Below are 22,955 nucleotides of genomic sequence, written 5' to 3'. Positions count from 1 at the left end.
GTGCGGGCTCCGACAGATCATCTCCGCGGCTGGCCCGCCGCCCCACATCTCCCCCGCCCCTTACTCCGCACGCCAGCTGTTTTGGGAGTTTTGGGTTGGGTTTTTTGGTGTTGTTGTTTCGTGGGTTTTTTTTTTTGTTGTTGTTGTTTTTGTTGTTGTTGTTGTTCTTGTTTGTTTGTGGGTGTTTTTTTTGGTTTTTTTTTTTTTTTTTTAATCAAGTCGGGTGTTTCTCGCAGTCGGATAGGAGCGTGGGTCCCTCCCCTCTCCACCCGCCTCTCCTGCTGTTCCTTCGTGGTCTGGGAGGGCGGTGGGCGAGAAGGAGCGTTTGGTCCGGGGGGGGGTGGCTCACCCTCCTTTCGGGCGCTGGTTCCTAGGTGCACTCCGCAGTGCGGGAAGTTCCCTCCACCTCCTCTCTGACCCTGGCACAAATGTTTTGAAAACGCATAAATACGCGCGTTTGTGTGTCTCTGTGTGTCTGTGGGGTTTTCCTAAAGCCCACAACAAAGCACTATGAGGTCAGAATGGTAAGTGTTTTGGTTTGTTTGTTGGTTTTGGTTTGTTTGTTAGTTTTGGTGTTTTGTTTGTTTGTTTTGGGTTTTTTAATCACTGCAATCTTTTTGAATCTTAAAAAAAAAAAAAAAAAAAAAAAAAAAAAAAAAGAGGCACTATCGGGGGGGGGGCGGCCGGAAGAGAAAATCCTCGCACGTAACATAAACATGAACCTCGTGGCTACGGGAGGTGCAGGCGGGGGAGGGCGGCGGAGGCGCGGGCGGCCGGTGTCCCGGTGGCTGGCCGGGCCGGGCCGGGCCGGGCCGGGGCCGTCGGGAGCCGCCTGCAGGCGACCTTGGCTCCGTCGCGCTGCCCTTGGCGGGGCGCTGCCGCGGAACTGGCGCCCGGAAGCCGCATCCGTGGGCGCCGAGACGGGGTGTGCACGGCACGGAACCTCACCTCCCTGCCGGGGAGCGCTCGCAAAAGAAGCCGGGCGGTTCCGCGCGAGGGCTCATTTATTTGTTTAATCTGTCAAATCGATCTAATTTTCTTAAGGGATGGGTGATTAGAGCTGCTTGAGCCATATAAAGAAAGAACAAGTTTCCTCGCTTCATGATTACCGTAGGTAACTTCGCTCATTTCAGGATTTAGCAATTAGGTGAGAATTTATGTCGCCTGGTGGAGAGTAATAGTTAACTTGGCACCGACCTCATTCTGTGGATATCAGAACAATAGAATACAGGGAGTAGTAATAGTAAGTATTACTTCACCATTACTTTAAGCAATACAGATAATTTTTAGATCATTTTAAATGTAGTCACTATCCTGGTGACACTTTCAGGCGATTGACTGTTGTTGAAAGGACCAGAATTTGCCTGTAGCCTAAAGTGCTCTACCTCACTTATTAGTCAGTCTGATAAAGAAAGGGAGAAAAAATGAAGTCTGCCCTGGATGAGAAGGCTTCAAACTATAAACTTCCTAGCTGTAGCTATAGTCAGGGTTAATTTTTCCTGTAATCATTTATATTTTTTAAAAAGGTTTTGGTTTAATTTAAATGTTGTCTATCCAAAGGCAGTAATGTTTAGATTGATATTTTTCACAAATACAGCTAGGTGAACATTGGTGTTTTGTAGGATTAGTTTGCAGTGTCTTCTGTTCAAACGCACTGTTCTTCTTCTGAAAAAGTCAGTAATCTGTAAAATATATGAGTATGTTCAGTTTAATATTTGTTAGCATTAGTAACTTCTGCACAGTTTTATCCTGCACCAGCTGCAGTTAGCTGAACCCTTCTACGAGACTGCAGGTGGTAAACTGTACATGCATTTCTGTAGCGAAGAATCTGTATTTCTTTTCTTCCTATGGTAGAGGCTGTTTCTCCCCCACATGTATTAACATTTTACTTTTATAGCAATGATGCAGAATTTAAGTGCTGTAAGTATTTATAATTTTTATGCCCTCACTGATGGCTCACCTTTTATTTTCATCATTTTAAGCACTAAGCAGGAGAAAAGTGGTGAGCATGGGCAGGAAAGGGTGTTGAATTTGTCAGGAAACTCACCTAACTAGGAGGGAACTCATTTTTCTTGCAAATATTCTCCATAAATGTCATTAAGTTCGTGGGCAGAGAGTAGATGGGTTTGCCTGTGCCCGTGGTTAGTCTGTTTTCGTATCACCTCTCACACAGGCGCGCTCAGACACAGCAGCAGCAGCCACCCTTTGCTGCTCTCTGCCCAGAGGCATTCAGCTGCAGTACCTACATTTACCCTCACCTGCATCTGGTTATGGAGATATCACAGGTTGTGCATTAGTGACCCTGCATGTTAGGGGGAAAAAAAAAAATCCCCAAACCACCACCACCAAACAAAGCAAACAAACAGAAAAATCCCCAAGGAATCTAAGAATGCTGTAGATCTAATTTAACCAAAACTTCTGAAAAAGACTAGCAACCAAGAAAACTGGAAGACTTGTGGATGCAATATTTCATAGATTTATCTTGCTTGACAGTGGCTAAGAATTTGTTTGTCTGAGTAGATGATTGTAGAGGAAAGGCTTTATTTTCCTCAATAATTAGAAATACCCAGGGAAGAAAGTCTTCGTGCTTGTGCAAACACATTGTGTATGCTACCTTCCTGCAGAATGTGTGGACGGATGTTGTGATGAAAGTGTAACTGAAAATCAGAGCAGTGACTGTGAGCAAAATGTGCACAGAGACTTCCTGTGTGAAATTACTCAGGGGTGGGAAGCCCATGCACACACCTTAGAGCAGACAAGTAGGAAATGAGTTTAAAATCTTCTGGTATCACACTTCCTGACTTCAAAGTCCAGCCTTAGTGTGAAAAATGAGAGTTTAAATTGAAGGGCAACAGCACAAGTACCAGAACTACTTCAAATAGGAAAGCTTTTCTTAAAAATTTATGGTAAAGGTCATTTTCTAGAGCTTCCTGGTCACGCTCTTCTGCTTTTTCAGGACTTTCTAAGTAATTCTTTGGGATTATTTCCTTGTCAAACCTAAGATCTGTGAAAACCCCTGTTAGTTGCTAGATGCCAAGTACCAAAAATGCCCAGAAGACATTGATATTTATTCTGTAAGAATAATTAATTACCTCAATAGTTTCATATTTAAAAACCTAACAAAACAGGGTAGCAAGAACCTCTTGGTTTAGTGCCTTAGTATAACTAAAAAATGAAAGCAAGATCAGTTCAAATTCTTTCTTCCTAAGTATTTGTATAACTTCATGAAGTCTTAATCTAATCAATACTTTGAAAGGTTCTGTTTTGCAGGTTATGTAAAATCAAAGCATGAGTTCATATTGAGCTACTTGCTAGTTCAATCACTAATTTTTAGCAGTGATTCTCCTCAGAAGAGTGGTTGAAATTTTGGGAGTCAAAGTTCTAAATGGCATTGCTTTGTCTGTTTTTACAGAAGAGATTGAAAATAATGGGAAGTAAGATTGCAGTTGTTGCAGGGTTTCCATCTTCAAATAGTACAATGGTCTCTTAGTCAGAGATGTGAGAATAATTTAAAACTTATCTTAGCTTCAGTCATGAGGTCACTACAGCACCTTACGTATTTTAAGCTTAGTTAATTGCATGCTTAAGTCTACTACATTCTAAGATTTCACATGCAGGAAAACAGAAAAAAGAAATCACATTGCATTTTGTATCTGGGTCTTTTTAGATAAATATTGTTAGAACCTAATTTTCCTAACCTAAATGGTGATTCATATGAGGAAAGCTGTTGACCTAAATCCTGAATATAATTCTACATGCCTGTAAAGTAAAAAAAAAAAACAAAACAAAACAAAACACAACAAAAAAACCACCCCAAAAAACCCCCCAAAAAACCCCCAAAAACAAAACAAAAAAAAAAACCCAAAAAAAAAAAAAAAAAACCAAAAAAAAAAAAACCAAACAAAAAAACCCCACAAAAAACCAAAAAACAACCCACCCAACTTTAGACATGCTCTTAGAGAAATGCATATATCTTTGATTCACTTTAGAAGTACTGGAGGTATCATGAATGTGCTTCCATTCCATATTTATAACAAGGTATTGATGGAGACACTTGCACAAATACATGGCTCATATTTACTACAGAGAACTAAACATTTTTAATTTTGCCTAATCCTTGAAATTAAAACCTTTAAGCATTATGGAAGTGCAAAACACATTATAATATATACTTAAGAGCTTTAAGTCACCAAGCCTTTTAAAACCTCAATGCTTGAAACTTTTGGTTTTTCATGTATTGGTGACATAACGATCAGTACTTCAAATTTCAGGCATTCAGAAATCTCTGGCAATAGAAGAAAATAAACTTAAGTATCTGTGAAGGAGAGTCTGTATTCAAATGAAACCTTTATGTGGTGGAGAGTGGGATTCATGGCAGCTGTGTTTTTCTTGGAAGTTAGCTTGACAATTTGTGTTACTTGCCCTGGGTGTTATTTGGTGCCATGGCGACAAAAATGTCAGCCTAGTCTACTTCAGCAGAAATAGAGCTGTATGGATTAGAAATTGTAGGTTTAAAAATTTGGGTTAATGTGCCCAGGGTGTTAGTCTACTGAGTAGTCACCAAGTTGTTATTATGGCTAGAGAAGGTTTTTCTGTGAAATGCAGAAGGTGTTGACCAGTCTGCTGGGAGTGTTGTGATGCTGTGCTTGTCTTGGGGTTATGAAGAGAGGACTCCCTTCCCCTGCTGACCCGGTGCTTGTGTTCAGTCATAGTTAAGACAGACTTCTCTTCTAGAAATGAAATCCTCATGCTCAGCTGTATCTATGGCCACAGAAATGCAAAATTGGCATATTTCTGAGAACTGCTTCTTTTTTAAATTACGAGATCTAAATACTTGATGTTATTATCAGTATCAAGAGGTATGGCCATATATATATGGCCTCAGCATAAGGACAAATCTACAACAAACTTTTTTTTCCCCAAGAGCCCAATTTAATGTGTATAAAGTGTTAGCTGCTTCAGTGGCTACTTTTTCTACAATGTGTAGTAGCTGCTGGGGTCCACATGGTCTAAAATAAAGCCAGTTATTCCCTCTAGGCATGATTTTACACTTTCTTGTTCCTGTAGCCCTAGTGACCATTCAGACAATCTGCAGAAGTGATAATTTGTAAACAGAGTGGCAGGAGTGGGCATTGACACCCAGGGAATACATGATGTTATTTTTAGCCAATGTTTGCTAGTGGATCTAAATATTGGCTCTGAGATATATGAAGATTTTAATGCTTGGTAAGTTCACTTTGTCTTTCCAGTTATTAAATGTTCATTAAAGCAGGCTGGGATATTTAATCTAGGTGATGTAAATTGCTTTAATATAAGTGTTGAAATATAACATTAAAATATTCTATTAATAAATACATGAAAAAATTTAAATTAAAAAAAGTTACAAGGCCAGTTTGGGAGGGGAGAGGGGGAGACAAGAACATAATAAGTTCCCCACCATCAGTTATGATTTCTTTAAAAGTGAGTGACCACTGGATTTCACATTAAACTGAATATGCTATGATGGGTTTTTACATCCCATGGCACACATCCCATATGTTGTTCAAAATATGCAGCTTATGAAACAGATGGCTTAGGAAGACTGTCAAAAAAACCTGCTGGGCCATCTCTGGTATTACCTTAAAGCAAAAGAGAGTATGAGTAAGTGTGCTGTAATTTTTGGCTATAACACAGCATTCAGGAAGCTCAGTTTCTGAAGGCATGCTTACTCAGTTACAGTAACACATATAAAAACAGATACCTATTTGAGGGTAATAGAACAATAAGATTATTTGAAATTGTGGGCATGAAAGGAAGAATGGAAAATTGCAGTGGTAAAGGGGACAGAATTTTTTTCAAGATGCTTATCACAGGTCTGAGCAACACAGAAAAATAAATTTAATGAGGACTTCTTTAAATACACATGACATCTTTAAATATTTTTGTGTACAATATAGTAGAAAGCAATAAGTCCTGCAACCTCTAACTTAATTTTTTTTTAAATCATGATTTTAGAGGTCTCCTTGTGAAAGTAACAGTTTATGCCTCCAAGGCCTGCTTGAGTACAGTTTCAAAATTATGATTTCAGAGGTCTCCTTGTGAAAATAACAGCTATGTCTCCAAGACCTGTTTGGTTATGGTTTCAAAATCTCTAAGCATGTAGAATCTTTTAACCAAGGACAAGCAATGTATTTTGTGATAGAGGCATGAAAATCAGACCCTACTGTATGAGTCTGAGTCTGCAACACAGTGTCCTTTTAGGAGATATTTCATAGACTGGTATTATTATAAATAGTAAGCAATCTGAATTCCTCATGTACTTGTCCACAACAAATTTTTAGAAGTATCCGTTTTCTTTCTACTTTTTTTTTTTTCAAATCCCATTCCTGCAGATGCATACTGTCTTATTTAACGTTGACTGAGAATAACTAGAACTAGTATTTCAAGTCAAAATCCTTAGAAGTAATAAATATTTAGTAGTAATAAAAAAGCAGTTCCATCTTTGAATTCACAGTTTACTGAAATGAAGATTTCTTTTCAGAAGCTAATACCACTAGGTAACTCAAAATGTTGAAATGCTCAAAATGTGGACATTGCACCATAAGGAAAATAATTCTCTTACTCATTGCTGAATTTCTGTTTGAACTGTAAAAATGACCATCCAAAATGATCACTGAAAGCTTCACAGATACTGTAATTTTGTGCAACCTGTTTTTCTCTTTTGTTGTTAGTTTCTTTTAAGTATTACCATTGCTCTATTGTCTGATAAAGCTGAAATGTTTAACTGGCTGTCTCAGCTATGTTTTTATTTTTTAGCTCTGAAAAGTCATTGCACATGACTTTGCAATATAGTTATATCAGAACTTTGGGACATAAATACTGCTAAAATGATGGTTTAGTGCTTAAGTTTATCTATTATTTCGAAAATGTACCTTTAGCCTATTTTTGCTTATTCTCTTTCTTGGCAATGTGTTTTCATTTCTATGTTTTGGGAAAAATCCTATAAATGTTGTTATGTTACTACTTCAAAAAGGGAAAGAAAGGAAGAAACATGTGAAATACTCTTGTGCTCATTCTACTTGTGCTCTTGAATAGCTTTCAAATTAGAATGATTTTCCCCAGATTTTTATAGGCTTGCCCAATCCAGCTGTATATTTTATATGCTAATTTAAGTTCTATTTTTGTTCCCCTTGGGATTTTGAGTGATTATAATTGTTGCTCTTCAAAAGCCAAACAGATGATGATTGCTGCTTCAGGAATATACCAAAAGAAACCAGCTTTCATTAAACCTGCTCATCCACTTCATAATTATCTCCATTTTTTCTCACTTAGAAGCAGAAAAATGGCAACTGCAGTTCACTGGAGCCAGTTCAGTCATTCAAACATCACTTTACTGAGATAACAGGAGGTGATAAAGCAGAAGGCTTTTCAAACACTAAGATGTAGACAGTACTGTAATAGAGATGCCAACTGGAAGACCAGACCCTTCATGTCAGCTTGAAATACAATGCTAGAGGCCAGAGACAGCAGAAGTTGCCTTCATCTCTGCTGTGCTTGGGACAATTTCTGGAGGACAAAACATAGATTGACAGTGATTTTACAAGGTATTTTCTGGCCTGTCTGCTCTGCAAGAAATGAGAAGTAAGAGTAAGCAGAAACATGGGAGAGGAAGAAAGGAGGCTGAAGCAGGCACTGATACAGACAGTAAAGAAGAAAATAAGTAGGCAAATGATACAAGCTTTGATCATAGGTTTGCTCTTTGTATCTGTCACCCCTACTGATGTTTGGAATGAGCTGGGCTAGACCAGAAGGTTTCTCTAGAATTTGTTTCAGCAATAAATTTTAGTTTAATTCCAGTTTAAGAACATTCATGCAGAGGTTTTCCAGTGAAGATCAATGCCGCAAAGAAATGAATCCCGGTGAATTGCAACAAGATGCTGCAGTATCTGTCAGTTCATGAGCACTGGTGTAAACAGGTATGAAAAGACTCAGAGGATTCTCAAGATCTAGAAATATGTAGACAGTTCTTTAGTTCACATAATTGGTAAAAAACATCACACATTTATATTTTGCAAGTATCTCCTGATGTTTTACTTATCTTACAAATGTAAGTAGTGTTGCTGGATTTTTTTCCTGCCTGCTCTCTGAAGTTTGATTCCTGCCGTTTACAAGAAGAACTCTGACCGTGTGTGTTGCCATTCGTCCTCTGCTGCTTTCTTTATGCAGGCAATCAGTGACAGCATCTCTGTATAAATCACAGTTCACCACTCAAGGGGGCTGATACAAAAACAATCATCAGTTCCTTCTTCAAAGACAGACTGCAGCAGCTGTCTTAAAACATGGATCTTCTATCTCACAAAGCAAGAATCTCTCACAATTTTGGTCTCCCACAAGTCACATTTATGCAAAGGAGATGACGAGAAAGAAAAGTAGAATTTCACAAAGGGATGAATTTGAATTTTTATTTCTTAAATTTAAAAACCTATATGAGACCACAGGTTAAATTCAGCCGACTATCAGGACGACCTTTTTATTAATAATGGAAGCAAAACTTCTGTCAACCCATGCCATTATAACTTCCAGAATGTTATTAATTTTTGGCTATAGCAGTGTAAGCTGAGAGAAAAATTGCATGGTCTACAGAATGGAGGGGGGGAAAAGAAGGCCTTTCAAATAGAACAGAACTGAAACATCCACTGATTGCAGTTTCGTTGGTACAGCATGGGGAGTCATGAAGTCGTGTAAACTCACAATGCCTTGTCAGCATCAGAAGCATAATCCACGTTTACTTGAGACCAAAAGGCAGAGGGTACAGTCCCGAGCCCAGGCAGCAGACTGCCAGGAACATGGCTTTCCCTTTCGATTCTGAAGCTGCTGTGTTCAGTGTGGCCAGCAGTTTTCAGGCAGTTTCATATCTAGCTAGAGTGCCTTAGAACCAGATCAAGCTTCCCATGTAATCCAGGGGCCGCAACAATGAGGTCTACTCTGGAAGAATCATCATGCCCCTGTCACGTGCAGAGGTGGACCAGGGTTTTATAAACCTATACATTCAAACACTGGCTGAGTGATAGAAGAGGTGCATTTCCTTTTGAAAACTGCTTTCAAATGAAAACATTATTTACTTCCTCCAAAGGTTTGATACTGCATCTACATTTATCTGCATTTCCACAGTGTAAGGACAAGTTTTGTTCAAACTTAGCTGTGTTTTCTTCCTTTCCTCATGTTCTGTGGCAGGAGGATTCCAGAGGCTGCAGCAGTGCATGGAAAATGAAATGGGTTGCCGAAGGAGGAACAAAGTAACTGAGATCAGTCCTATCCATAAGGCAAATAAAGAATAAGTGACTATTCCTAAAAGCAGCTAATGTAAGAGTTTATCAGAGCTATCACCTACTTCTCATTCATTATCAAGAAATATTTCATCATGTCACCGCTGCCTAAAAATCAGAGCTCAGCCAGAACAAAATGGGTCAGGAAATCCTGAGCTGAGACTCCTGTCTCCATGTTTTAACTTTTTTTGCTTTGGTCTTTATCCTCTCTTGCTTAATATGCATTTATATTAAATCAAACTAAAAGTCTGTTTAGGACTTAGTTTTCCTATTGTTGGTAATTCAAGTTTGTATTTGCAAAATGTCCTGCACTTACTGTGGAAAGGGGCGGGAGGTTGCAGGCTGTAGATTGTAGAGAATATTGTATTAATTCTTTTTATAAATGGTTTATTAAACAAAGCACCACAAGTGGGTTCTAAATTTATGACCTTTCCTAAGATAGCTTAATTGCATATCTGCGTCCTAAACTGTTGAAGATATGTTTCTGACCTACTGAGTTTGCAGTGTAGAAATGTGCATTCTGCCGTATCACAGATCAAACACCAAACTCTTTGCAGACAGTGCATTTTCACAATGGCAAATGATACTTCAGAGTCCTCTTTGCAAGCTGGCTACACTACATACTTCTAGTAGCAAAGTGCTCTTAAGACTCTGCAGCTGAAGAAATATTTAGGCATCTTCTTTTAATACTTGCTTATGTTTCCTTCTTGTTATATTGTCATTCAGAGTAAGCAACTTGAGCCAAATTAACGTGGAAAGTATTGAAAGTATATGCAAAATAAGCATTGAAATAAAACTGTTCAAAAGCAGACTATTTCATAATTAATTGAAAACTATGATTTTTCATGTTAGGATTACCTTAATAGGATGGAAAAGAACTGTAATTTGTATTTGCCTCTTTTTTAAAAATTGCTTTTCAGGTTTTTGTTTTTTCAGTGGTAGATATTTGCTCTTATCCCCACATTGTCTGCTTCTGGTGTGATTCCCTTGTTTAATTTAGAACCAAAATTTGCAGAACTACAAAACATCCTTACAGAGGCAGTAAACACTAATAAATTAGCTGTGGTGGTATAAGAAATTGTGAAGATAATGCCTCAGTACTTAATGGTTGTGAATTCTAAGTTGACTGGGTATGTTGAGAAGGAAGGTTTGTTTTAAAAATACGGTACCTTTATTCTCAGGTCTTTTTTGCAGAGTTCTGTGAATTGAAAAAGAAACAAAACAAAACAGAGAAAACAAAAGTCTACTCTAAATAATAACAAAACCTAAGAAAGAAAGGCTTAACTCAAAATTCTTGGTGTAATAGGAGTTAAACAATATAAGACTAGAAGGAATTCTTCTTTTCCTCTGGAACCTAAAGGCAGCATAGTAAGAATACAAGAGATGTTCCACAGTTTATAATGTCAGAATAATTAATGAAAATAACTGTTGCTATGCAAACAATTTAAAAACATCTTTATTACATTTTACATTAGGGCAATTGACTTATGATTACTAAAGCACTTCCTAAAGCAACAATAATAGTTATTTCTCATATGAAACTGCAGAATTAAGAATGTGATACGTTTGATGTACATTGCCAGTCCATTTGAGAGCAGCTCTTATATACAGTACAAAACTTAACTCAGGCAAAATGATATATGTATAAGATACATGTGTTAAGAAACAGAAGTTATTTGCAGTAAAATGTATGAGAATTATTCTACACGTTTGACTTCACCTTCTATAAATATTTTCATTTATCTCAGTAAGATTATCATAAAAAGGAGAGCAAACTAGGTGTTGAAGTTTCCACAGTGTTGCAGCTCTACTCCTTAGTCTTACCCAAATGGAAATTTAAAAAAAACATTTTCCACAACAGCAGCAAAACTTAAAGGCAAGGAAGAGCAGATTCTGTCCACTTATTTAGTCTATACAAACATCTTCTGGAGGTGTTTTTAATGAAGAATAAAAAAGCATAAAAATTCTGTAGTTAACTTCTCTTTCTGTCCAAAAGCATTTTGACCAATCAAGACAATACTGAGCCATGGCTGAATCAGCACTTTACAATCAGAGCTGGGAGAAGCAACAATTTTATAAAGACTAAACCCAGGTCTGTCATTTTTAATAACCTTGTTTCTCCTTGTGTCAATCTTACCAAGAATGAGAAAAGACATAGCCTTGTGGACTGAAGAGAGATACTAGAGGTGATGTCTCCAAACAGCAGAACCTGCTCAATTATTCTTAATGTGATGTGGAGATGCAAGAAAAGCATCCCTGTGGAAGCATTAAGTTCTAGGGGGAAATGCTGGTTTTGCAGAGTGAAACGGATCTGCTCTGAATTAATTTGGTACTTCCTGACCTCCTCTCCCAAGCCTAACTGGGGTAGTTGTTCCTTTTTTATTGATTTGGCATCTGTCTCCTTTGATGTCCAGAGTATCTGTTTCTTCCTTTCTTGTGTATTAAAAAGGCAGTCTTTCCCAATTTGAATAACTATAGCCTAAAATACTTCCTTGACTCCTGTTCTTATTTTTTAATACCTCAATTTTCTCTCACTCACAATACTGTTGCTTGTTTTCTGCCCACACCTTCCAGGTGCTGGGTGATGCAGCACTGCCACAACTTAGCATGGATTTATGGCAAACTAGGTGGTGGTGCTATAGAACAGGCTCTGATGAGAAACTTTTTTGTGCTTATGACTTTATTAGCCTTTTTATCCCATGTCCTGGAAATGGGCAGTAGTTTGGTAAACCATCTTCATCAAAGTATGCAATTAAATATTGATTTTCTTAAGATATGTACACACTATATATCTTAACACATACTATATAGAAACTACGGTGATTCTGCGCAGGTATAAGCAATAAATAGTTGATCCCTCTGTCTCAGTCTTCCATGGAAAATGCAGTTACTCGGAGCAGAAAAGACTAAAGAATAAGTGACTGTCTGAACATCACATTACACTATCTATTTGCATGGCCCACAATGCTCATTTGCATAGTTACTGCACGGTAGGCTTTTAGGACCTCAAACACCCAGTCAAAATAGAAAAAATACAAAAAATATATTAGCCTATTTGAACATGGTTAAGAAATACGGGGGATCTGAATACATAAAGACTGGGAGAAGTAATAAGATCCCATTCAAAGGCAAATAAATACCACATATCTGACTGTTAGAAAGTGAGAAGATGGCTGTAAGTTTCACAATTCAGTTATTTTATTCTGGCTCTGAATGCTCATTGGCAGTTACAAGGGTGCTTTACAGAGATTAAGGAAGAACTGTAGCCAAAAATTATTAAAATAATTGGAGTGTAACTTGGTATTTACCTTTTGTCTTAGTGTAGCAGCTAGGAACACTGACTACATGGTAGGTAGAATAAATACATCTGGTATAACTCCTGTCAGTTTCAAGATTTGCCATGCAGGAAGAAAGAGGAAAAAGGCTGTGGATGGAAAGACTAAGTAAGCCTTTTTACAGCATTTTTAATAATTGTGGCTTAATTGCATTTGTTGCTTACATCCTCTTTCATGCACATTGGAAATGTTGATCTCATGTCTTTGAGAAGAGCAGTAGGATTTCATAATCAAAAAGCAATATCCAGTCATCCTGTAATACTAATTTTCTTTTTTGCACTCTGTCACCACATTAAAAAAACCCCAAACCAAACAATAAAAATCCCCACACCAAAACAAAACAATAACAATAAAACAAAAACAAAAAACCCAAACAAACAACCCCCACAAAAAAACCCAGAAAAAAGGTTAAGTTCCACATGGTTAAAGATGAGTTGAAGGAGGCAGGCAAGTCTTAAGTTTGCAAAGAAAATCTGAGTAGCAAAAGAGAGACTTTACAGCTGCTTGAACCATGACATAACTAGTTTTGTGTTAAATATCACATGATTTAAATCAGCTTTAAGTCTCACAATGTATCCTCCATTTCCTGTAAAGGATGAAGAAAATAACATGGATATGTTTGGGGAAAGATTGTGGCAATCACATTATCATGAAAATACTGTTTAAAACCAGTTCCCATCATTAGGAACCATTTCTAGATCATGAAAATTTAATCCTGGCCCTTAATCACATATGTTTCAACATTTTGTTATTTGAACATAGATTCAAAAAGCAGATTCTTGATTTTAGTTTCACATTCTGCAGTTTACAGGTGAATCTTCAGTATTGGTTATGTTTGATGATGATGTCTAAAGTATAGAATTTTTTCCTTGTTCAGGAGGAATTTGGTGGGTGTGTGTATTTATGTGCTTGATACAGTTTTTTGTTGCCCAAAGTTATCATCAGTGAGTTAATATTTCACCATTTTAAGTGCCCAGAGTAAGGGATTATGAAAGGATGCATGATTTTTCAGAATGCAGATTATAGCTAGCTTAATTCTGGATTCCCATATCTCATGTGAACCAAATGAAAGCAAATTGAAAATCAACAGCCAGATGCTGAAAGGTACTTTGAAGTTAGAGGTCTGGAAGAAAACCCAAACCAAACCAACAATCAGTCCTTGAATTCATCCGAAAAAATGCTAGAATGCAAATAGCTTTGTTCTTTATGCTTGTGTTTGCTTGGTTTCAGTGCTTACTGACAACAGGAGAAAAATGTAGAGAACTTGTCTAGTACTTTACAGTTTTTTTAGCCTATGAGATCTATTTCTGTCTTGGTGTGGTTTATTTGGGTTATGGGGGGGAGTATGTTTTTTAATATTTTGGGTGTTTTATATGGTTTTTGTTGGGGTTTTTTTAACACATTCAACTGATTTTAAAGAACAAAAAGGGAAAACACTACTTAGAACTGTAGTCATTTTGGTGCTGGGGAGTGATACAAAAATCTTATTCTCTGAGGGAAAATTATCTTTAAGTATGCACCTCAACAACTTGCTTAAGTAATGTGATCTAGTGCTTTACTGTTCTTAAAGAATGTTTTCCAGTTGCTAAACTAGATTTCATGCATTGTGAATTAAGCCATGTTCTTTTTTTTTTTTAAATTTACACATGAATAATACTTGATAATAATCTGCCAATAGTGACTATTTCTAAAAGCATTTTCCTGTATTCATTGTCAAAGGTTCTGTTTCTAAACTACTTTTCTCTTAAACTATATTCAAGTTTTCTAAAATCTTTGCTTTTAAACATCTTTTTATGGGCTTCCTCCAGTCTTTCTTAAAATAAGGGAAGACTGGATGCAGTGTTCTGTTTTCAGCTTATCAATATCAAATACAATGAAATGTATTCATGTATGCCTTTTTAAATCACACTCTTGTTTGTACATCTCAGAGTGAAATCTCTCTTCCTTGCAACATCGTATTTCCATGACTCCTGGTAGTATCCTACAATCTTGTCTTCAGGGCTGCTGTTATTCTCTGGTTTTTATTTGCACATTTGATTATGATCTTACTTTTCCAAGAGTCACAGTCACTTGACACTTATCCATATTGAGGTTTATCTTGCTGGTAAGTCTCTCTGTTCTGAAAAGATCATTTTGTGTTCAGCACACTTAAACAAATTATTACCATTCTGCTTGCAGAAGTCACAGTTTTCGTTCACTGTCTTGAATCTTCCAACAGAAATACTATCTTGACCCTAAAATTTATACTCCAGTAAGTCCTTATTTTACAGAGCCATTTATTCATATCTCTTGGTATTCTCTAAATATATTTTTGTATGACATTTTTACAGTAATTTAACTAACACAATGCTTCCTTTTTATCCATGAGAATGCAAAGCATGTAGGCAGTAAACATTTAAAAATCAATGTATTCTACTTCTCTGCCTTATGTGGCATGCTGATTGTAGAAGAAAATAGGATTTGTCCAAAATTTTGTTCCTCAAAGATCTATGTTTCTTAATTTTTGGGGCTTCTTTTGAACTAAGAAGCAGAAGTAAGACACATTGTCTATTTTTCCTGAATCTCTGCTGAAATAGTAACAACAAAAACAACAACAACAAAAAATAGCACCTTTATGGCTGTTCTCCAGGGCATATATTTATTACCTAATGACCAAATACACAGAAAAATTTCAAGGCGAGTGAATATCCATGACATCATCAGAATAGTTTGCTGTAATTTTGTGACATATTTTGTTCCACCAAGTTGTACAGCAGTGGAGTACGTTACTATTGGTTTGAATAACCTTTTAGATATTTACAGCTGCATGATCATTAATGACTTGGATTTGCTGATGACTCATCTCCAGCAGAACCAAAGTGGTGCATAGTACTGCTGATGCAAAAACTGAGTTGTACCAGCAAAATAAATGAAATCTCTATCATTTAATGACAAGAAAACTAGGCCAACACCAGAGAAAGACCATTGTGTCATCCACAAGTGAGTAATTCTGACACAAAAAAAAAAAAAAGTAGTTATATAGATACTTTTAAGCTTTATAGTTTAAAGAACGATCTTGATGATGTCAGTAACATAAGGAAAGTCCTTTTTGAAAGTGAGATTTGGTTTTCATATCTAGTAATTGCAAGAAATATTTGGAAAATTTAAATTCTACATCTTTTGAATATTAAGTCACTATATTTAAAAACTTGTTACATGTAACATGTAAAGGAAAAATGAAGAACAGTGTCAAGTTACGTGGCAAGCGTGGAGTATACATATAAAGGAGGTAACTACCTTTAACATATTGCTATGAAAAAAGCATTTTTAATATCCCTTCTCAAGAGTGTGCTGACAGTTGTTCACTCGTCATGTTTGAGCAGTCATAGCAGGTGTGTGTTATAAAAGGTTGAACTTTATTTGGAGAAGCAGGGAGAAACTAGTTTCATACACTTTCTGAAATCCTGCCTTTATATGTTAGCGCAGAACACAATGTGTACCTTTACTGAATCATTATTGCCAGCTGGAGTCATATTATCTTAATCGAATAAAACCAAAAAAAATTGAAGTTGATACTTAAAATTATGTGGAATATATTTAAGTACTTGCTTCACAAGGTCGAAAAAATTCCGTCTATTACCTATGTGGTCTGATTATCTGAAAATGATCTAATTACGTATTATACAAACACTTTGGAATTTGCCTGGACTTTTTCCGTAAAATAGTGGTAGCAACAGCTACTATATTTCTTCACTGTGCTGTGAGCATGAAATATGCTGGCATACTGGAAAAGCTGTCTTTGAGTAATAGTCATAGTAATAGAATATAATTTAGTCTCAACTGAACATAGTATAGAAATAATAATTTCCACCTCAACAAATGAAAACAGATACAAGCTCTTAAAAAAAAGTAAAATCCATCTTTTAAGTCAGTATTCCTGTAGCTTTAATACTGCAAGAGGATATGCTCATTACAATTACTTTTTAACCATACATCGTGTTGAAATTTATTGTTACGGTGGAAATCTAATCTAACTGAATTGACAGTATTTGGGATGATTCACTGGAGAACTTAAAAAGAACTTGTTATTTTGGGATAAAAAGCAGCATTAAAAATATTGATTGCATTCTTGCTTTTCATTGTCTCTTTTACACAAGGTTATTTCTCCTCACATTTACCCAGTGTTTTGCTGGCAAGGGTATCAATTACTTCAGGCTCTGTTTACGTATCCCCCACAAATTAGAAGGCACAAGGGCAAATTGTTGTAGTTGAGTTCTCTGGCTTGTGAATTTTATCATAATGAGCTGCCTTCTTGTGACCTCTGAAATGCACCGCAAAGACCAAGTGTTTTTCTGATTCAGGGACAGTCACTTGGCAGTAATTTGCGTGCGCTAAAACTGCACAGTGGCCCTAAGCTGCTGAACATGTTTGACCTTATCCACATGTGCCTTATGCTCTCTCACATCACACTCTGGTTTTGCTCTCTGCCACATCATTAAAAAAGCCCCCAGATCTCAGGGACAAGCAAAAAGGAGTATCTAACAAAGTGCATGTGCCAAAGATGCTTCTCTTCTCCCGATTCTCCCTTTCCTCTTGGCTCTGAGAAAGCTTACTGTCTTAATATATGAAATAAATGACTGATCTTCTGGGTCCTTGTTACTTCTTTTTTGCTAGCTCCTGCCAACAGATACGTGTAAGTGACAGGCTAAGGCCAAGTATGTGTCGTTACATTATCACAGGATAGACGTAGTCTCGCCTCTCTGCCCTCTATTTAACAACCCTGAGTGGTAAATCTTCCAAGTTTCTTTTCAGGTTCAGGTTTCTCTTGGCTTAAGGACCTTGTCTTTTGTTAAGAAATAGTTAATCTTGTCTTAATTTATTATTCGAAGAAGATGGAAACGTAGCCTTAGTGGCCAAAATTAGGTAACTTAATGGCTTACAAGCCTATACAGTTACTCAGGCTCTTCAAGAACCAATCACAAGGAATTAAGTGCATGTAGCACACCCTTCTTTGGAAAATAATGGTATGTGACCTTAGGTTAAATGCTCCAATTATATTCCTTTTAACCGCATTTTCTACAAAACTTTCTTCAAAAAAAAAACAACACAGATCAAAGGTAAGCTGAACTCATTCTAAAGTATTTCTGCTGGAAGAAGATGGAGCTATAATATTTTAATCTGGTGCCATTAATCAAACTAAAAACACAGTTTGAAACAGATTTTTTTTTTCTCCTATAGAATATGTTAGTGTATGTACCATGGCTCATATTTTTTCAAGTGAATGATTCCAAAGGTCATTACAGATTCTTTTCACAGCAGCAATTAATTTTTGTTTAGTTGTGCTCACAAACACATGCCTGTATTGTCTGCTACAGAATTGAGCTTGTGTGCTTTTATGTGAGCTTGACGGTTGTGTGTTAAAAATGACAGTGCAGTTCCTTCTCCCGCAGAGGAAATGGGGAATTGAAAATAAGCTTCTGCAGTTTCAAAGTGAAAGTTTTTTGTCCTTTGTAAAGAACTTGACAGCCAAATGGATGGTTTGTTCTGGGACTCAAAGGTATGTCCCAACAGTGAAACAGACAATGAACCCCACCCCAGTTCAGGTACTGCTGTGACAGTGATTTGGGATGGGGATTTTTTAAGGTGTTTTTATTAAAGCAGCATCAAGTAAGAGAAACCTATTTCTCTTTGCTGAAAAGTTCCTACTGACAGTTTACTTCACTGGATTATCAGCAACATGCTGGCTGCTGTGCCACCTGAATTTCAATTTCTTCATTTACAGCACAGATAAAATAGAATAGAGCTTGATCTCTGCTGCTCTCTATACTGGGCTGGTCTTGCCAAGCATGAAGTTTGGCACATTGCAAAGCTACTCAAGTCATTATCTGTTGAGGACCTCTTGAGCCATCTCTGTCTCTGCAGTGTGCTGATAAGACAGCTGTTTCTGTAGCTGCAGTGTCTCCGTGGGCCATGGTCTTCTTTCCGTGCAAACTACAGCTTTGTCACTGTGCCCTGATGCCATCAGTTTCTCTGTTGTGCAGTAATTTGATCCAAACACAAAGGAGGTGGATGGCAGCAACTGACTGGCAGGTGACACAGTCCTATTTTACAATTATATGTGCATTTCACACCACTGGAAATAAAAATCCTCAAAAAAAATTGCTTCAGCTGTGGTGCAGCAACAATCTGCCTTTTCCTGGTCACAGTAGAAAACAAGTAGATATATAATAGTTTAGATAAGTAGACAACTTGTTTCAGTTACTACTTTTTTTTCCAGATGAAGGTTCCACAGTTATCTGTAGAAAATCTGAGTAGTTGTGGTTACCTTTCATGGAGATACCTTTTTAGTCTCAACTGGGGGGAAAAAAAAAAAAAAAAAAAAAAAAAAAAAAAAAAAAAAAAAAGGTGAAACACCTCCCTCTCCTTTTCCCACCTAAATGCTAACCTCTTTTTGACAATAGTTTTTATTAACATTCAGACATCGCTGTGTAATAGAATAGAAAATTATATAGTAGTCTCAGTTGCAGTGTTCATACAGCTGTAGTTTTGTACAATGTCTATCTTTTGACTGGAGAGAAGCTCAGAGAAGACATAGGTGGAACAATCCCGCACCCATACTGAGGGCCATGCAGGTATATTTTGTCCCAGGAAGTGTATGTCTCAAGACTTGGTCTGAAACCCTCATGCCTGTCACCGTTTGTGAAAGTAATGGGAAAAAACCCCAGGTTACCCCTGGGAAAAGAGCCCGTAGAGTCCCGGGGGTGCAGTAACACACAGGCAGAACACACCCACCCATCCCTATGACGGCATCCGAGCACCAGGAGTCAAGAACCATTTTTCCGAAGTGCTCGAGAGGGAGTGCTAAGCGCACACCGATATCACGTACAGTATCGAGGTGTTTTCCCGAGGGCAGGGAGGGGACATTCCCCTTCCCCGGAGTGGCCGTTCCGTAGCCGCTGTCCGTGGTGCTGAGGCGGTGGCCGCGCGGCTCGATTCCGTCCTGCCCCTCCCGTGGGCAGCTGCTTCCTTTATTTCTTATTTCTTCATTTTCATTACAATTGAAAAAAAAAAATCCCCTCAGTGCTAGCTGGTAAATCTTTTTCTTCCTGAACAATTTGCTGCTTTTACTGCCATTCCCTGACCACTCAATCCCGGCCAGAGGATTCAACAGGGTTCAGCATGCTTGAACAACCAGCGCACTTCGCTGCTGCTACAGCCTTCCACGCCCAACGCCTATTTAATAACCCATACACGTTTTAGCCAAAGGCTATGTCCAGACAGCCAGCTACCGCTAATCATAAAGACTTTTCAGACGTATTACCTAAGCAAAGGGGAACTTCACAGGAACATGTGTTTTTCCTGGCAGAACAGAAAATTTAGCTTTCCTTCTTCTGCCATTGCTGGAATCAAGGGTCTCTGGATGCACATCAGAGATGAGAAAGGCCGATGACAAGGCAATTCGCTAAAACAGCTATTTTCTGCCTAATTTCACTTTAGCACTATGTATTGACAAACATGACAGATGCGAGTACCTTATTGGTAGAGATATTAAGCCTCGAAAGAAAATGCATAAGGTTTAGATTTTGTCTCTACAAGCTGGTCACTAATTAAAGCTGGAAGATTGTTCCTTTTGGGCAGGGACTGTTGGGGGGAAGACAGAATCGGGAGTCCTGAATATCAGACTGACAGGGAAGCTGCTGAGAGCAGAGTTCTTTAATTTCCTGAAAGTTCAGGAAGACACTCTTCTGGTTTCTAGCAGTGTACATTTTGGCATCCACTTTAGGCAGAGTTTCTTTAGTTCTAAAACCAGCTGTATATTCACACAGTTTTAAAATTGCGGGGGGGGGGGAGGGAGGGAAGGGCCTTACGTTTGGGGGTAGGAGTGAATGCATCAGACTGCTTAAGAAATAATTTCTTTTTTTTTTTTTTTTTTTTTTTTTTTTTTTTTTTTTTTTTTTTTTTTACTTCCTTTCTCTCTTTTTGTACATGGACAGTGTTCTCCTAAGGAACACCTTTTTTTTGCTTAAACACATGAAGCAAGAAAGTAATAAGCAACTAAATCTAATAATTCTGAAGACAGAAATCTTGTGCAGTTTTTATAGATGTTTTCTACTTGGTAGAACAAACAGTACTTCTAGTACTTTTTATATATATATATATGTGTGTGTGTGTGTGTGTGTGTGTGTGTGTAAGACTTGTTGATAAATGCTCCCACAGAATAAAGAACTTGAGCAGATTAATTTTGGTATCATTAGGAGACTTTCAGAAGCAGTTTTGCTGGACCAAAGGGTAAAATTTGCCATAATTGAACAAGTCTGAGCCTCAGACATAAGCTGAAAAATGTAGACCTTTCTGAATACTTGCACTGATAAGAATGCAATTTATACATGCATCCACAAACTGTCTGTGGATAGACACACTTCATGTTGGACTTTTGTATAAACAGCTTTGAGAAAGTGGCCACCCCCACTCCATTCTTTATTCAGTTCTTGGAGCCAGTAGTTTGGTACTTGTTCCACCAGGGAGTTATCCACCTTTTCAGAATGCTGCTAATTTAAAACGGTGGTGATCAGATTGTGTGTTGTAGAAAACCATCGGATGCATTAAGCATAGAACTAATTATGTAAAATGTAAAATCAGTCCCTGTATAACTCTCAGTTGATGTCACAGTGGTAGGATAGGGAGATCAAAACAAAGAAATGGTACACAGTTCATTGCATTAATCATTTATGAACACATGGGGACACTCTCATTGAAATGCTGTCTCTCTATTTGAAATCACATATCTCTATTTCTGTGCCTTGCTACACGCAAATGCCAGGCCAGAATATTCTAAATAAGAATTTGCTTTCTGTGGGGTATAAATGCTTTGCTATTGGAAATACATGACACACACTTGTGTTACAGAAGACAGAAGAAAAGCCACATGTAGGAAGCACTTCTGATTCTAAAATGAAATTATCAAGTGCAGTGAAGGTCAAACAGTATACAGAGTAAAAGTCATGCTTCAGAATACCATGCAGGATTGTTTCTTCCATACAACACCTCTTTTCTTTGCAAACATTGTTTGCTCTCCAAGACAGGAATTAACTGCATCGTGAATAAAAGCTCCTTCCTTCCTTCCTTCCTTCCTTCCTTCCTTCCTTCCTTCCTTCCTTCCTTCCTTCCTTCCGCCCGCCCGCCCACCCACCCACCCTCCCTGTTAGAAATATTATTAATATATCATTATTAAACACTCATTAATACATCCACTCCCAGAAGGGCAAATGGTAAAAGCAGTCCCTGGGTGGTAATAACAAACTTGGCACACACACATCCGGACAGAACTGGCAGAGTGGGGGCATTAAAAAAAAAAAAAAAAAAAAAAAAAGCCAAGCAAAACCAATCAGACACATAACACAAACAAACAAACAAACAAAAGAGGCTGTTTTCTCGGCAGCACTTCTTGCGAAAGCATGGTAGCACCGGGAGCCGGCCGCCCTGGGCGAACCGCGACGCACCGCCTCGCTCCCACGTGGCTGACGGAGCAGGCAGCAGCGGCCGTGGCCCCGGCGCAGCGCCCGGCGCCCCGGGGACCGGGCTGGGAGCGGAGCGGAGCGGCCACAGTTCCGCGCCGGGGCCGCCTGCCCCCGGGCCCTCCCGCGCGCGCGGAGGCGGCCCCGCACGGCGCCACGAACGCTTAGCGCGGCGCCATGGGCCTTGCCGGAGTGGCGGCCTGCGCGGCCAATGGGCAGCCGCCGCCTCGCCGGAGGCGGGGCGAGTGGGCGGTGGCCGGGCCAATGTGGGCGCGCGGCGCCGCCAGCAGCCTGCGTTGCGCTGGGGTGCGGGGACGCTGCCGCGCGTGGCGCCGGGGTAGGCGTGGGGCGGCTGCCGCGCGGGGGGGGGCGGGCGCGGACGGACGGACGCGGGAAGGGACGGGACGCGGCCGCCTCTGGACGGACACACGCCCTCCGCCGCGCCCCCGCGGCCGCGCCGCCGGGCGCGACACGCAGACGCACGCACCCCGGCGCGGCGGCGGGCAGGAGCCGGGCGGCGGATCTGCTATAAATCTGCGGAGCGGTCCGCCTCCCTGCGAGGCACGGCGCGGCACCGCACGGCGTCGTCCCCCCCCCTCCCCCCGGCGACCCCCGCGCACTCCGCGATGCTGCAGTTGGCTCGGGTGGCGAGCCGCTAGGAAGTGACCAGCAGGGAGGAAGGGAGAGAAGAGAGGGTCTTTAAAATCGCCCTTCCATCCTTCATTTCTTTGTTCCTTCATTTCTCCCTCCCCTCTTTTTTGTTCCATTGGGTTGCGAAAGGAGGGTCGTCCTGTCACTCTCTCCCTTTCGAGTTCTTTTTT

At 39.0% G+C, this 22,955-nt stretch overlaps 1 long non-coding RNA gene across 2 annotated transcripts; it reads left to right on the top strand.

The window, feature by feature from the left end:
• The first annotated feature begins 327 nt into the window (after window positions 1–327).
• LOC136288903 (uncharacterized) lies at window positions 328–10,050 on the top strand. 2 transcript variants are annotated; one of them, XR_010720640.1, is made up of 3 exons: window positions 328–524; window positions 7,312–7,955; window positions 9,214–10,050. It is a non-coding gene; the product is annotated as an uncharacterized lncRNA (long non-coding RNA). The 2 variants fall into 2 exon arrangements; XR_010720641.1 differs by lacking the exon at window positions 328–524 and adding an exon at window positions 953–1,243.
• The last annotated feature ends 12,905 nt before the right edge of the window (window positions 10,051–22,955 follow it).

The sequence above is a fragment of the Chamaea fasciata genome, unplaced genomic scaffold, assembly GCF_029207755.1.
Source record: "Chamaea fasciata isolate MVZ Bird 193981 ecotype frontalis unplaced genomic scaffold, bChaFas1.0.hap1 SCAF_4, whole genome shotgun sequence".
Lineage (NCBI taxonomy): Eukaryota > Metazoa > Chordata > Aves > Passeriformes > Sylviidae > Chamaea > Chamaea fasciata.
Note: the sequence above shows the minus strand (reverse complement) of the source record. Positions and strands in the feature narration are given on the sequence as shown.